This window comes from Oryx dammah, unplaced genomic scaffold (genome assembly GCF_014754425.2).
Source record: "Oryx dammah isolate SB20612 unplaced genomic scaffold, SCBI_Odam_1.1 HiC_scaffold_12, whole genome shotgun sequence".
Taxonomy (NCBI): domain Eukaryota; kingdom Metazoa; phylum Chordata; class Mammalia; order Artiodactyla; family Bovidae; genus Oryx; species Oryx dammah.
The window spans coordinates 39,318,791-39,333,054 of record NW_024070196.1 but is presented as its reverse complement, the minus strand read 5'-3'; the positions used below and the strand labels follow the sequence as shown (position 1 = coordinate 39,333,054).

Here is a 14,264-nt window from a genome sequence, read left to right as displayed (position 1 = left end):
CAGTACATAACTAATTTACATTTTCAGTATTACTCATTTGAAATTTTCTGTCAAATTTGGGGTTATCAGGGAATTTGGAGTCAGGGGGAAAAAACTGATTTCTCTCTAAAAACTTTTTATGGTTGTGTTTTCTTATTGCCCAGGAAAAAGATCATGGATAGTTTAATTCACATTAGAAGAGGGCTACTGTCAGTATAATGTCTTTGGCTACTATAGTAACCTCACCTAAAAGCATAAAATATTTGTATACCTTTTCGAATTAAAATGAGGCTGTTACTTTACATTCTGTGTAAGAAGATGCATATTAAAATGGCACAGGTGACATGATTGCTCTACTGTGTTTTAGAAGCACTGCTAATTTTTCAGTGATGTGGTAAATCTTAAAAAATGACAGTTTTTAAATTTGATAAAATTTTGATAAAATTATATACTTTTTTTAATTGCGCCTGTGTTTTGAGCTTTTTTCTGGTATATACTTAAAAGTATGTAACTTTACTATTTTAAAAGATACTATTTTTAAATGTGATTAATCCTCTTCTTTTTCATTGATAATATGAGAAATTGCCAGTTAGTCTAATTCTCATTTAGAATTAGGGATTTAATTGAAAATGTGCACTAAATTACAATGTATACCTTATGTACACTTTTTAAACTTAGATGTGTCGCAACAGTTTGACAGATTATAATAATTTTCTTCAGTAACACAAATACTCATATAGTCCACGTAGAGTGTTTTCAGGTCGCTTTTTCAAGGCAAGTGTATGAGATTTGCAGAGAATAAGCATTTTAAAATGCAACGAGAAGGCAAGATTGGAGATGGCTTTCATTAGCATTTTCTTACATTTTGATGAGTTGAGTTGAAGCTGTATTTAAGAATGCCAGAAAATAGGATGTGACAGGAATGTTCAGTCTTCTCGTGGGTAAAGGTGGTAGAGGGGCAGGTCATGGATAAAATTCTTGGCAGAGGCTGGAAAATTGGGGTCATTCCTGGGCTGATTGGAACTTTGGGCAAGTTTACCTTGTCAACAGGTTCAGAATAGGATGGGGAAACCTGTTTATTTTACCTCTAATTACAGACTCTTTCTGCAGTCTTGGGTAATTTATTTTAGAAGTTGGGTGGGTAAGAAAATCTGAGTTCCATAATAAAAATGGAGAGAAGTGGAAAGAAGGACTTAAAAGGCAGATATGAGTGCATGCTCAGCTGTGTCCTAATCTTTGTGACCCTATGGACTGTAGCCCACCAGACTCCTCTGTCCATGAAATTCTCCAGGCAAGAATACTGGAGTGGGTTGCCATTTCCTGGGAAGCCCCTAAAAGGTGGAAGGACCCTCTTACTTTTACCTGACTGCAGGGATTGGGAAGCTGGCACATGCCTGTTTTGTCATCTTTTATTCCTCTTATTTTTTTAAAGCAGAAAAAAGGAAAAAGAACAGCTCTGTCCTCTTCCTAGTTTGGAAAGAGCAGACCTTATACGGAGATATTATATTGCTGATGGGGACTGTTGATCTGTCTGTTTGATCATGGGGTTCAGGGTTCTTCTCATGTGCATGTTCTTACACTTAGTATAGGCTGTCTCTCTGAATGCAGCGTATATTTTTGACAATAGATGCACCCACATTGACATCTCATTGTCATGCAAGTCCATGGTTATCGGTGTATGAAAATATTAAGATAATGATCTTTGAATTAGATAGATGGATAGATACTACAGATTCTTTTTATTTTTTAAGATTTATTTATTTATGGTTGCGCTAGGTCTTTGTTGCTGCATGGGCTTTCTCTAGTTGTGGGGAGCAGGGGCTACTCTTTGTCGTGGTGCCTGGACTCTAGACCCCATAGGCTTCAATAGATGCGACTCGTGGGCTTAGTTGCCCCACGGCATGAAGGGTCTTTCTGGACCAGGGATCGAACCCATGTCCCCTACACTGGCAGGCAGATTCTTAACCACTGGACCACCAGGGAAGCCCACAGGTTCTTAAATGCATTCTTATGTTTTATTTTATTAAAACAAATATATATTATACAGAGATATTAGACTGAAGACTAAAGAAAGCTTGTCTTGTCTACAGTGTAGAGTTTATATGTACCAACTGGTACATATGATGGTTCCTACCTTTGCAGCCTTCCTGGGCTGGTTGCATAATTAGATGCTCTCCACACTTTGAGATTCTTATTGACTTCCCACCCCTACTCCTACTTAACTACCCAAATGTGGCTTTACTTCATACTAATTTGAATTAGGATTCAAACACAATATAACATGAAACTTACAAAGTCTTGATCAATGAAAAATTTTTGAAATAACAAGAACCCATTGGTCATAGCTTCCAGGCTTCCCTGGTAGCTCAGCTGGTAAAGAATCCTCATGCAATGCAGGAGACCCCGGTTTGATTCCTAGGTCAGGAAGATCCGCTGGAAAATGGGATAGGCAACCCACTCCAGTATTCTCGGGCTTCCCCAGTGGCTCAGCTGGTTAAAGAATCTGCCTGCAATGCAGGAGACCTGGGTTCTATCCCTGGGTTGGGAGGATTCTCTGGAGAAGGGAGCAGCTACCCACTCCAGTATTCTGACCTGGAGAGTACCAGAGGCTATACAGAGTCTCAAAAGAGTCGGACACGACTGAGTGACTTTCACTCATCAGTTATAGAAAGAAGTATCTCCCACAAATTCTGTTAGTAATCCTTCTCTACAGTGGGAATATATTCTTCAAGGCACTGTTTAATAATTATATATTGAATTTTTCAGTGGATTAGGCTTATTTTAAAGTTCTTAGTGCAAGTATACAAAAGTAATAACAGTACTTCATAAAATTAATATAATCCAAGTTGAATACAATGTAATATTATAAAACATTATGGGATTAATTTTTTTTATTGTAGTCAGTGATAAGACAATATCTAACATGTAGCACCAATGTAATAAGCCTTATAAAAATGAGTCCTATTTTTAATAAGCTTATTCTTCATAATAATATAAAACAAGTCTGTTTCTTCTATGGTTATAGAATCATTCCTAGGTTATATTTATCTTACATATCTCTGAAGTAGATTTTTTTTAAGTGATAAGATTTAAGTTGGTTTCATCTTCAGTTAAGGACTTCTGGGTAGATTAATTATAAAAAAGCAGATATTGAAACATGAAAAAATTACAGTGTTCGTGTGATTGTGCATGTTTATTTGACTCTAGACTTTTTGACTGGAGTTGTTGTTCTTGTGTTAGAAATAGACAATGTTTTCCCTCATGTCATGGCTTTGCTTTGTCACTTATTTAATTTCTTACTGAGATCTTCCTACTTTAAGCCAGTATATGCTATTTATCAGTAAGAACATGTGTTGTGTACCAGTGACTTGTGTATCTACTAAATTTCCTGGAATATCTAGGCCTTAGGATTTTAACTTATAACAATCAGTTCATATCTCACTTGACAAATTTGTTCATATGATGATATTCACCATTTGTTTATATCCATATAAAGAAATTATTCAAGTATAGGAAAACTTGTAAATTATTTGAGTAGTTTTATTCTGAGTCTTTCATCAAGTGTTTGTTTGCTTAATTGAATCTAAAGACTTTGTTTTCAATTTAGTCATCAGTACCTCTCTGAATTACAGTAGGCTGGAGTTTCAGAAAATTTGTGTGTTGTTTTTCTTGTATCATACAGAGAAAAGCTCAGTTAGTATTTTCATTTATATATTTTTATTCATTTAATGAATATTTAATAAGTATTCACCTTACTTCAAGGTTGTGCCAGACTCCATGGCCATAAAGGTATACAGGACAGACAGAGTCTGCCCTCATTGACTTTACAGTCTCACACAGAATACAGATAAATCAATGGGCAGCTAAAATTGAAGGGAATTCAGATACTGTGCAGGCTCAAAAACCAGGCTTCTTCAGGAATCAGGCATGGCTTCTTGAATGGCCTTACTATCTTGGCTCAAAGGAAACTCTTCTTTCATCCCCCAAAGCCCAATAAAAGTAAATGTGAAAACAGAATTGGGGAGTGAAGAATGAAAAGAGGGGATGTGCATAGACTGTTAGAGAGGAGTGATAGATACACTCCCACAAAAAAAAAAACAACCATACATTTTGGTAGATATTATATGCTGTGTGCATGCCTTATATTTTATATTTACTTCAAAGACTTTTTTAAAGAGAAGTGTCCAGAGTACCCTTTGTTTTTCATGCTTATTTTCAGCCGGTTTACTCACCCCTCCTCACCTGGATCATGTTGCATTTTAAAACCCTGCAGAAAGCTCCCTGTGGAAAGGTCTCTGAACAATAGTGGACATAACAGCACTGTGCCGTATGCACTGCATTCCTGGCAAAATGCAGCCTCTGAAAGCTGCTGCGGTGGTCTCAGTCTCCTTGCTTTGGGGGGACCGTTTCTCTTTCTTGCAGTTATAATCAGGTATTTATGTTGATTTAATTTATACAGATTGAGAAATTACCCTATCGAGTCTGTTTAGAAGTCGAAATGTAAATCAGGAAATGGTGTAAAACATGAAATGATTTATCTCGCGCTATTAACAGCAGGCATTGCAAATTCATGCATGCAAGGTGGTTGAGAATAGTGTGCAGCATGCTGTTTACACAAGTTTCAGCTTCTGTTAGAGGATGTCTATTTTTATATATGACATCATCGCTGCTGCAGAACTCCCATGGCCACTGGGATTTACTGTTCTTTCATTCCATTCTGAAAGAAAGCTTGTATTGATGTCATAATTGGACCCATCTTTTGGTTGCACTTGGAAATTGAAAGTAATAAGGGTGTTGTGTAGCAAGTCATGCAATATTTCAAGCAATTTATTTGTCAGAAAGATCACTGCCACTTTGTCCTGCCTCAAATTGTGAACACTGGTGGCTCTCTGTGCTTGTTCATGTTGTAAATATACTTGGCTAAAATTTAACTTTTAGTTTCAACAGCAAAGGTCCTTTCATCTTCAGCCATTTTATCTCTTATGTGATATTTTCTTTTCCTTCCTTTTTTAATTTATTTTTTGTCATGAGATTTTGCAATGTTACATGCTGATTTGAAAAATGTCTTTTTTCTTTGGAAAAATCTACTGTGATATTCAGACCTATTTCCTACCAGTGCTGAATTAACCTTTCCTACCAGTACTGAATGGATTAAGTTATCCATTCTAAGTTGTTTGTTTTCACTATTTGCAATATTGGGGTACTAGAAATATTCTTTTTTGATTTTGAATCCTGTGTTAAAACATCATTGACTTGAAATACCTTTGTGTTAAAAGGTATTGTTGACTGACCTCTGGGAGAAACTCTAGCACGTGATTCAATGTATGGGTGTTAGGTTGACATTACTTGTGAAATGAAAATATTAATGATTCATATTAAAATAGTTTTTAAACACCTACTAGATTTTGTACATTTTTATGTATATAAATTTTCCTCCTTATCCTCTCAAAAAATTTGTCATTATTTATATCTTAGTAGGAAACTGTTTTCCCTTTCTTTTACAAAAACTAGGAACAAACTTACTGATTTAAAAAAATTACAGCTTTATTGAGTTAGAATTCATATGCCACACAGTTCACCTATTTAACTTTTTTTCCTTGTTTTATAAAAAATACGTAACACTAAATGTACCACCTTAACCATTTTAAGTGTACAATTCAGTGGTGTTAAGAGTGTCAGGAGTAACGACTGACTTGAGCATACCCAATTAACAGATGTACCTTTCAGCTTTGGTGATTGTTTAAATTACGTGTAGGCTGAAAAACAACTTTAAGATATTTTGGAAAAAAATAATTATAGAATTTATTGGGGAAGAAAGCCATACTGAACAGTTGTTTGTATTAGAACAGTTCCTTATGGACTTAGTATGGAGCCAGTAGTCTTTATTTTTCCTGTGTCTTCCTCTCTCTTTCTCAAGTGTAATATTGGTTGTGGTTGGGTGTGAGATGGGGTTTAGAACTGCTAGCCTAGAGGAGAAATGACGTGACCTCAGAGTGGTCTGGATCTGAAAAATGAATTGGTAATTGCAGTAAACGATGGGGTAATTCGGAAGGGAAAAATTTGAAGATGAGGAAGAAAGTATTTGGGCTGTCTTGACTCTTACTCAGATATCTGTGAAGATAGTGTTAATTGGTCACCTGTGGTTTTGGTACAGGGGTCGCCCAGAGTCGGACATGACTGAAGCGACTTAGCAGCAGCAGCAGCAGCAGCAGAAGGCATTTAGGAGTGTCAGAAGATAGGTTAAAATCTTAAAATAAGTTGATTTGTGTACTTCTACTTTCTATCCATTTCTTTATACAGAATTTTAAACTGAATCTTCAAAAACCTGTTTGAATTATCAGGAATTACAGAATACTCAGAAATGTTATTAGGAAAAAGACCATGTTGCCATTTGTTAATTCTGAAATAAGCACATCCCAATTCTCTAATGCAGAGAATGCTTGGGCCTCAGTGATATTCTTGGTGGTACTGATGCCCTTGACAATAATGGGCATTCTTTTTTTTTTTTTCCCAAGGATGAATTTTTACTTTATTGATGTATAGTTCATGTACAGTATTACATATTACAGGTATACAATGTAGTGATTCACTGGTTTTAAAGGTTATACTCCATTTATACTTACTATAAAATATTGTTTTTCAAATGTTAACCCATCCCTGAATTCCTAGGGTAAAAGCCACTTGATTATGACACATTATCCTTTCAGCATGAGTTTAACTTTCTCAAATTTTATTTAAATTTTTTGCATCTACATTCACAGTTTTTTTTTTTTTAATTAAACATTTTGTGTTGGAGTATAGCTAATTAGCATTGTTGTGATAGATTCAGGTGAACAACTCAGCCAAAAATATATGTGTCTCTGTTCTTCCCCAATTTCCCCTCCTATCCAGGCTGAATAGTGGACATTCTTAACAAGTACTTTAGTGTTTATATTGCTCCTTGGTGCAAAAGTTTGCCTAACTTCTGGGACTAACTTTAGTTCCATTGGGAACGTATGGGCAGCTAGTGTTCCTGCAAGTGGGTTGAATGTTTAGAAGTTCAGCTGAGGTAGGATCTTACTGGGTTTTGTCTTCAAGGAATGTAAGGACAGCTGACAACCGGATTAAAAAAAAAGAACTAAGAGGCTGATTATTTTCTGGTTCATCTCTCAGAGCAGCAGTTGTCAAACTTCCCCATCCGAGGACTCTTTTCTTTACACTCTTAAAACTTTCTGAGGGCTCCATCAGCTTTTGTTTATATGAATTATCTATATCATTTCTTGGCATGTTAGAAATTGAAACTGAAAAACTTAAAAATATGTATTTGTTGGCTAAACATAATAAACCCATTTTAAGGTTTTTTTTAAGTGAAAGGTGACTGTATTTTACAAAATAGAAAAAAACACAAGCAGAGTGGTGGTGTTTCATAGTTTTGTGAATCTGTTTAATGTCTGGCCTAATGGGAGACATTTGGATTCTCATATCTGCTTCCGTTTTCAGTTCGTTGTGATGTGTTCTTTGGGTTAAAGTATATAAAGTATGGAAAGGGAGGAAAGTTTTAACAGCTTCTTCAAATAATTTTACTGTTACACTCCATCAAAATTTGACAAGTGGTAGTTCCTCAAAGGTTCATTGCTATGAGGAATATAACATCCTGTCAATAAACTTTTAAAACTCGTTGTCGTTACTGACACATGGAATAGGTCTTTCTACTCGTGTGATTTTATAATATCACGCATTGGTCGTTAAATTTAGGTCTTCCAAATTTTGGCATGTTATACAATATTTTAAAAGATATCATGTTTGTTAATATCACTACCAGTCTTATTTTAAAAGGCCTTAATTATCGGGAAGCTGTAAAGCTTATGGTATTGGGTATGTTTTCCCAACGTCTAATTTTTACTTGAAAGCTAAAATTTTATCCTTGGCAAAGTGCTATAAGCCATTTTCCTCAAGGTGACAAGCTCAGTTTGTTCACTTACAAGAAAATATGGGCCAAGTACTCAATTTTGAGTAACCCCAACTTGTCCATTTTATTTTCTTTCACATAAAATTTGTTTTCATGAAAAACCAAGTGCAGGGCCCTTCTGAGAGCAGTGCCCTTAGACTGTACACCTGCGAGGCTGCCTGTCCTCATTTCCTGTGAAATTCTTCCCCTTACCTCTTTTTCCTTCTTCCTTAATCCCCTTATAGATTCTAGGAGAAAATGGAAAGGTCCCAAGCTAACTTGGAGTGAAATCAGAAGAATTTAAAAATGTTTCACATTAAATAATTGTTTTAAATATGTTAATTGTACTGGCTGGTTGCCAGCAATCCATTTTGTAGTTACTGTGTGAAAGTGAAAGTGTTAATCACTCAGTCGCATCTGACTCTTGCGATCCTATGGACTGTAGCCCACCAGGCTACTCTGTCTTGCCTGGATTTTCCAGGCAAGAATATTGGAGTGGGTTGCCCTGCCCTCCTCCAGGGGGTGTTCCTGACCCAGGGATCAAACCCGGGTCTCCTGCATTGCAGGCAGATTCTTTACCAACTGAGCCACCAGGGAAACCCAAAAGTAATCTTTAAAAGTAGATGTTTTTTACTTTATTTATTTAGCATTTCTCATTTAGAGCATTTTTCTCCTTAGGAATTTTATTTTGGGGTCTCCCCAGAAAGTTCTGTGACTCCTCTTCCTTATTAAGATAATTATAAGCCATTATGTGAAATTATAAAATACTTAAAAGTTTTAATGCAAACATTTGTGTGGTATGAAAGTATGGTATTATACCGGTAGTGTCATTAGACCACCTTTAAAACTTGAATTTTTGGTCTTATGATAATGTCAATAAACTAGTGTTTGGTGTCCCTAACCACTCCCATACCCTCAGAAAAAGATAATCACCAGGAGTAGTTTCAACACCCTCCTTTGGGTGATTAATACTTAATGTCCAGGATAATCTATTACAGATTGTTTCAGTTTGATAGTGCAAAATAAATAAACAGTAGCTAGCAGTGTGTTTAAAACTTCTCAAAATTTCTTACTAGTTTTCTAGAATTCTGTTTTTATCCTCTAGTTTGAGTATTTCTTCTTTTTTTTCTTTTCTTACTGGCTTCCTTTTTCTTTTTTGGTCTAAATCAGTATGCCATCTTCACTCTTTTCTGCTTGTCCTGCTTATGGTAAGACACCTGCGGCTAGTTTCCTTTGTCTTTACAACGTGTGGTTTGCGTCTCATGGTTGTGCTCTAATTCAGTGCAATTCAGCAGTCATCTGCTCCGGCAAGATGTCTGAAAGCGTAGCACTGTCTTTGGGAAGGGGCTGGAAGTTTCCCTTGCTCCTGACTTTGAGATGGTGGGTTTGCCCTGGAAAGAGCTGGAGTGTCTGTCTACACGTGCATTCCCCCTAGGGCCACTGGTCACTGTAGATTCCTGCATCACTTCTCGCTTAGAGAAATTTCCCCTTTAGCTGACTGTCCCACTTTCTTCCTTACTACATTTTTCCTTTATTGTAAACACCATGCTTTCTAGTAGTTTGCATAATATTTTTTAAGTTTATTTTTTATTTAAGTATAGTTGAATTTGCAATGTTGTGTTAGTTTCTGTTGTACAGCAAAGTGACTCAGTTATACATACATATTATATATACATTCTTTTTCTTATTCTTTTCCATTGTGGTTTATCACAGGATATTGAATATTGTTCCCTGTGTTATACAGTAAGACCTTTTTGTTTATCCATCCCGTGTATCAGGGGTCCCCAACCCCCCAGGCCATAGATAACTGCTGCTGCTGCTGCTAAGTCGCTTCGGTCGTGTCCCACTCTGTGCGACCTTACAGACAGCAGCCCACCAGGCTCCCCCATCCCTGAGATTCTCTAGGCAAGAACACTGGAGTGGGTTGCCATTTCCTTCGCCAGTGCATGAAAGTGAAAAGTCAAAGTGAAGTCGCTCAGTTGTGTCCGACTCTTGGCAACCCCATGGTCTGCAGCCCACCAGGCTCCTCCATCCATGGGATTTTCCAGGCAAGAGTACTGGAGTGGGGTGCCATTGCCTCCTTCAATAGATTGCTACCAGTGGCCTGTTAGGAACCCAGCTGCACAGCAGGAGGTGAGCAGCAGTTGAGCCGGTGCCACTTCACCCGTGTTTACAGCTGCTCCCCGTTGCTCACATTACCATCTGAGCTCCGCCTTCTGTCAGGTCACAGCATTAGGTTCTCATAGGATTATGAACCCTAACGTGAACTGTGCATGCAAGGGATCTAGGCTTTGTGCTCCTTATGAAAATCTAATATCTGAGGACCTGAGGTGGAGCTGAGGTGGTGATGCTAGCGCTGGGGAGGGGCTGCAAATACAGACTCATTAGCAGAGAGATTTGACCTCATAGAGACAGTTATAAATCAGTTGCTTGCAGACCTACATCAAAACCCTATCAGTGAGTGGCAAGTGACAACTGCTTAATTATTTCATTATATATTACAATCTAATAATAGTAGAAATAAAGTGCATAAGAAATGTAATGCGCTTGAATCATTCCAAAACTGCCCCACTCACCACCTCCTGAAACCATCCCCCCCACCCCAACCCCGCTCCATCCCCATCAGTCCATGGAAAAATTGTCTTCCATAAAACCACTCTCTGGTGCCAAGAAGACTGAGGACTGCCACTGTATATACTAGTTTGCAGCTGCTAATCTAAAACTCCCCATCCTTCCCTCCTCCCCCTTGGCAACCGCAAGTCTGTTCTCTATGTTTTGATTCTGTTTCTGTTTCATAGATAGATTCATTGTGTCATTTTTAGACTCCACATAAAAGTGATGCCATATGGTAATTGTCTCTATCTGTCTGACTCACTTCACTTAGTATGATAATCTCTAGTTGCATGCATGCTGCTGCAAATGGCATTACTTCATTCTTTTTTAAAATAGCTGAATGTATAATATTAATATTTTATTAGTTTTGGGTTTTATCTTTAAAAAGCCCACTGGATTGAATTGTGTGTTTTAAAATTTTGGCCCAACAGATTTTTTTGTTTTTTGCTTCACCTCCTTGAAAAAACATTGCCTATAAAATGATATGCCATCAAGAAAAATAGGTTTTCTTATACATTTGCTCCAAGGCAGTCTTTTAGTAAGCATTTCATATGACACACTGTACATTTTGCTTATGTCCACCACCCTGTTTACTAATCAGGATGATTTCTGAAGGTCATTTCTTCTTTCTGCTTTCTTTTTTCCTGTCCTATCCCAGTTTGTCTTGGAGGTCAAGTGTAGAATGAATGAGTGAATGCTACTTACTCTGTTTAGTGTTTCATGATAAGATTTATGTTTATGTGTTAATACCGTGAACTGCTACTGTACGGTATGATCAAGAGATATAATTGTCCATGAATGTGATTCATCTGGCCAGTTGTGAGTAGTTGTAACAGTTGTAGTTACCTGATATTGATATTTTTCTTTAAAAATATCTGCATGGTAGTAATTGAAAATTTCAAAGTACAACTAAAATATGAATAGGTAAAGTACTCTGTGTTTTTAGTTTTTAAGGAGAGGAAGAAAGTAGATGTGTGGTTTGGGCTTTGTTTATTCATTTATTTATGGAAAGGAAAATTGAATATTGTCATCTTAAGCTCCTCTGGTCATATTGGGAGGCTGGCTTCTTTTTCAGGGGGACATTTAAAAAATTTCTGTGGCACCTAAAATATCTTCTATATTGAAACCATCTCTTCTATATTTAATTATTTTCCAGGCAAATTAACTTGGAAGCATTTCCTGTCTGGAATATATTTAATTACATCAGACAGGCAGTCACAGTTCTATTCCTGGTTATGAAGTCCATTGCCTTCTAGAAATACTGTTATTTTCTTATAGAGTGAAGATTATTGAACCATTATAAAAACTTATACATATTGATGTTTGTTTGAAAACAGATTTTTAAAAATGAAAATGTTTGTTAAAAACTAAATTTCCTAAAGAGTCAGCAGAGTCTTCAGAAGCAGATAGTATCTCATATGCTATTGTATACCTTTTGCACCACATATATGCTGTTTAGTAGGTTCTCAGCAGTATTGTGGTTCTGTACTGAGGTCTTTGGGTCAAATTCCCAGAATTAGCATCAGTTAACATTACTAGGAGAGACATCATAGGTCCACCTGCATTGACAGTTCTACACAAGGATATATGCCATCTGTATAACATTAATTAATGGGTTGTCCAAACCTTGAGTGCCAATGAATTTTTTGGATTTCTTGGAAGGAATAAAGTTGACCCTTATTGAATACTTATGACAGACACCAGGCAGCTGGGTGTTTTTTTTCCTGATTACTTAATTAAGTTTTGGTTGCACTGGGTCTTCATTGCTGTCTGCAGGCTTTCTCTAGTTGTGTAGTGTAGAACTACTTTCCAGTTGCAGTGAGCAAGCTTCTCTCTGTAGTGGCTTCCCCCTGTTGTACAGCACAGGCTCTAGGTGCACAGGCTTTATGAGTTGCAGCACGAAAGCTCAGTTGTTGTGGTGTGCAGCTCTGGGGCATGAGGGTTTCAGTAGTTGTGACTTGAATGCTCAACACAGGCTCAGTAGTCATTGTGCACAGGCTTAGTTGCTCCAAGGCATGTGGGATCTTCCGGGACCAGGAATTGAACCCATGCCCCCTGCACTGCCTGCCAATGATAGGAGTCTGTCATCTCTACCACCAGCACAGTCCATCGACTGGGTGTTTTTTCACATATTTTCTCAATCTTTCTGCAGTTTTGAAAGCTTGGGGATGGTGTCTCCACTGTTAGGAGATGACCGTCCTAAGGCCAGAGGTGTCAGGTAATGTGTTCAATGTTTATAGTCACACAGATAGAGTCAAACAAAGACATAGGTCTTTTCTGTCCCTGGTACATAAAATTCCTTATTTTTTAAAATGAATTTAACATATATTGCTTTTATGTTACTTAAATTTTAAATTTGATCTAAAAGATATATCTCAAATATTTCAACCACCTTAGATACCTACAGTTTAACTACCTTTAAGAGAAATAGACTGGAGCATAGAAAGTCCACTGTAGCTGAGGCTGAAGCTCCAATACTTTGACCACCTGATGCGAAGAGCCGACTCATTGGAAAAGACCTTGATGCTGGGAAAGATGGAAGGCAAAAGGAGAAGGGGGCGGCAGAGGACGAGGATGGTTAGATAGTATCAGCGACTCAATGGTCATGACTTTGAGCAAACTCAGGGAGATAGTGAAGGACAGAGGACCTTGGCATGCTACAGTCCATGGGGCCTCAAAGAGTCAGAAATGATTGAACAGCAGCAACAAGAATATCCACTGCTATAGGTGCTGGTTGATTCATCAGTTTTTTTTGTTGTTGTTGTTGCAATTAGATGTTTTCCCTTTTTGAACCATGCATCTCTCATTAGTAAAGCAAAACATTTCTGGCCTGCCCCCAACCCCGACCCCTGCTATTTAGCTGGAGAAGGCAGTGGCAACCCACTCTAATACTCTTGCCTGGAAAATCCCTTGGGCGGAGGAGCCTGGTGGGCTGTAGTCCATGGGGTCACTAAGAGTTGGACATGACTGAGTGACTTCACTTTCACTTTTCACTTTCATGCATTGGAGAAGGAAATGGCAACCCATTCCAGTGTTCTTGCCTGGAGAATTCCAGGGACGGTGGAGCCTGGTGGGCTGCCGTCTATGGGGTTGCACAGAGTCGGACATGACTGACGCGACTTAGTAGCAGCTTCATTCTAATACAGAAATGGGTTTTCACTGGCAACTAGTACCATTTCATAACAAAGGACGACTGTGTGATTAATTAGTGTATTTTAAAAGATCCACTTAAGCCAAATCTTTCTTAAAGATCTTTTGTAAAAAGTATGACTTTCTAATGAACCAAAACAGTTCACAACTGTCTAAAAATAATGATTCTTTTAGAGATAAAAAACACTGCCACAAAATTACTTGTGTATGAGAAAATATTGGTAGTGTTTTGGTAGTATTTAAGAATATTGTGCCTTCTATAAAACTGATTATCTAGTTATATACAGCTTTTAATAATTCAAATTATTGCTACCATTAAGAGAAACACCTTTTACTTATGTTTTTCTAGGTTTGACAGCATTTAATTTGCAGATTAAGGGATGTTAACAAGAAAACCTTTAAACTATTGTCCAATTATCACTATAATTTTTTTTTTTTTTTTAAGTAAGGACATTTTAATGTTTCCTTCACAGCTGCCAAAGTAGGAGGACAAAGATCTCAGAATAAAGGAAAGTTGCCACCAGGAAATCTTATCCTATGATAGATTCATTTTCATTCAGATGGTCTTCTCTATCTTCTTATCTGTCTCTTCTTA

At 37.3% G+C, this 14,264-nt stretch overlaps 1 protein-coding gene across 11 annotated transcripts in view; it reads left to right on the top strand.

The window, feature by feature from the left end:
• Positions 1 to 14,264, top strand: part of RAPGEF2 (Rap guanine nucleotide exchange factor 2) — a 265,814-nt gene that overhangs the window by 147,578 nt on the left and 103,972 nt on the right. The gene's annotated exons all lie outside the window — the stretch shown is intronic.